The 2,847-nt window shown below is 40.8% G+C and overlaps 1 long non-coding RNA gene across 1 annotated transcript; it reads right to left on the reverse strand.

Annotated features, from left to right (window-relative positions):
* Positions 1-161: 161 nt before the first annotated feature.
* Positions 162-660, reverse strand: LOC102195409 (uncharacterized). Its single transcript, XR_311891.1, has 3 exons — positions 554-660; positions 369-435; positions 162-224 (listed from the first exon to the last, which is right to left on the reverse strand). It is a non-coding gene; the product is annotated as an uncharacterized LOC102195409 (long non-coding RNA).
* Between the last annotated feature and the right edge of the window lie 2,187 nt (positions 661-2,847).

A 2,847-nucleotide genomic window follows, 5' to 3' on the forward strand; every position in this document is an offset into this window, starting at 1 on the left:
TGCGTTTTCAGTGTGATCTCACAAAGTTAAAAAATCCCTTTAATGATGTTCTGTCCTGTCTTCCTCTATCAAAAGCACACAAACACTATAAAACATTGTTTCTGTGCTTTGGGGTTTTTGTTTTCTGTAGGCTGCTCACCTACAACCACCTCATGAACATCTTTCCAATGGAGCTTGCTGCCCTTCTCGTGGATGAGGGTCACTGTGATCCTCCGCTGGATCCCCTGCAGCAAACATAACAGGAGCTCAGGATCACAGTGAGAACAGCTAGAGCAACATTACGCTTTAAAAGATATTCAACTGTGTACAAAGGAAGCAGTTACCACTGTACGAGTAATAAGAAAACAACATGTGCACCAATCCTGTACCTGGTGCAGCAGCTAGGTACCATGACAGGGCAGGCCTCCACTGTGATCCACGATGGCTGGGATGTACCTGTGCATGGAGGGAGGAGGTGACACAACATCCCAACTTATAATATTCTTCGTGGAGATAATTTTTATGGTTCCTTTAAAGCTTGTGCGTGAATATAACACTCCAGGTGGATACTCACTCTCCAGTGGGCTCCAGCTCGCTGATCTCAAACCAGACCAGCAGGTCGTACTTGCTGACACACTGACCCAGGTTGGATTTGGTGATGGTGTTCAACTTGGTGGCTGCAACTGCCACACACACACACACACACACACACACACACACACACACACACACACACAAGCTCAATGTTATCAAGCTCAATGTTAAGAGAAGATGAATAAAAGTGAGGAGTATTTACTACATGCTTTGGGTGACTAAAAGGAGGATGGATAGGTGACATGAAAACACTACTGACCCTTTATACTGAGCCAATAGCTCACACACTTCTATTAAATCTGTCTAAAGAGCCAGTAATCACAGAGGATAGATACTGGAAACAAACTGAAATGTTAGGAGGAACTAAATCACACATTACAACACCAGTGGCAGCACCCTGCTGTCTCACACATCAGGTCCTCATGGTCCTGTTGAAACGGGCTAATCGCTAAAGCTCACAGTTGCATTCCTCTATACTCAATATGATCGAAAAAACTATTTTAACAAACAATTAAAAAATGAACAAGTAAAATATCTACTATAGCCAAAAGAAGACCATTTACAGACTATAGCGCTGTGAACAAGTATTTGCCTCCTTTCTGCTTTCGTATCTTATTCCATATTTGTCACACTTACACGTTTCAGATCAATACATTTATAACATTAGACAAGAACGTGTTAGGATGCCTGGGTCATTGACCCAGGGTTTTGAGTTTATTATATTATTGATCATTTCCAGTCTTTGGTTTCTTTGAGTTCTGTCTTATGGTTTATGTCTCTGTGTTCTCTAGTTGCTCTGTCTCCCCTGTCAGCTGTATCCCCTTGTCAAGTTCGCGTCTCTGTGTTTTGTTTCCTGTTTTACTTTGAAAGTCGGTGTCTCATGTAAATGCGTCTGGTTTTGCTTCCTTTGTCTCGTTAGGCCTGATTTGCCCCAGCTGTGTTTCCCTCCTGTTACCCATTCCCTGATTGCTCCCTCTGTGTATTTAAGCCCTGTGTTTCCCTGTGTTTGTGCTGTGAGTTATCTAGCTGTGTGTTCTGGCTGCGTAAGTGTATTTTGTAGTGATGGCCAAATGAATCTTTCTGAAGCTTGTGTTGAAAAATGGTTCATTACTCAAAGCTTTTCAACATAGTCCTCTCTGGTGACATCTGGTGGCCACAAATATTAAGAGCAGCTTGAATCCACAAAATACCACATTACATATAATATACATATGATAATGTACAACACATTATGGAGTATGCTTCCGCTGTGAGGTCCTGTCTCCATGCACTTATGCAATTAACCGCTAGACGGGTATATTTATAAATAATATTATATTAGGGAAATTTCCCCAGACATATTTTTGACCTGGGGGGAGAATTGATTGTGAGATGGAAAAGGAAAATGCTTATGAACTTGCAAATTAAAAACATGATGCATTTAAAGTAGCCCTTTTTCATTTTTATTTAAGAAGAGAATTTGTTTCACTCTGCAATGGCTGAACCTGTTCCTTTTCATGGAGATAATTTCTCCTGCCTTAAGGGAAATCCCTTCACATGGCACAGAGGAGGCTGGAGTGCAGAGAAACTGGTAGAGATGCAGTTATACAGTCTACCTGGGCCCCACAAACTATCAGATAAAGAGAATAAATAAATCCAATTGCTGCACATTTGGCAGACTAACATTTTCAGATTAATGAAACAATAAAATATATATTTTTACAATATTACATGTAAAGAGTCAAGTGGAAGTTTTTCTAAAGTTATTTAATGATATTTATATTATGGAAGCAGATTTTTGACATTTCACCTTTTTCCCGTTTTCAGATATAATAAACAGGCACAAAACAAAAGCAAACGGCCAGAACACAAAGCTGGAAAACCCACCCGATTTACAAAAATCAACTCAAAATTCCCCCACACAACAGAACCCCCTCCATTCCTCGCTGGCTCCAAATCTCTCAGTAGAAATATCAGTGGTTTGCTATCTGTCACCATCAAAACGCTCCACAAATCCCACAAATGATTCATTTCCTTATAAACCATTGAATCAGACACCGAAGCAGTTAGGTTCTAAATGAAGCTTCGGACGTCACTGATCACGTGACTCTGGCCAAACGAATCAAGCTTCGACACAGTGCTTCTGAAGCAGTGTGTTGATTTTTTTGACACACGCACCGGAGCTTCAGCTTCAAGCGGGCCATCACTAGTATTTTGTATTCCTAGTTTTGTTGCCTTTGGGTCCTTTTCCTGCCTGCACACAGCCGTTCACATAACAGAATGTCTAATATTAAA

This window comes from Pundamilia nyererei, unplaced genomic scaffold (genome assembly GCF_000239375.1).
Source record: "Pundamilia nyererei isolate P.nyererei 1_Seehausen unplaced genomic scaffold, PunNye1.0 scaffold00089, whole genome shotgun sequence".
NCBI lineage: Eukaryota > Metazoa > Chordata > Actinopteri > Cichliformes > Cichlidae > Pundamilia > Pundamilia nyererei.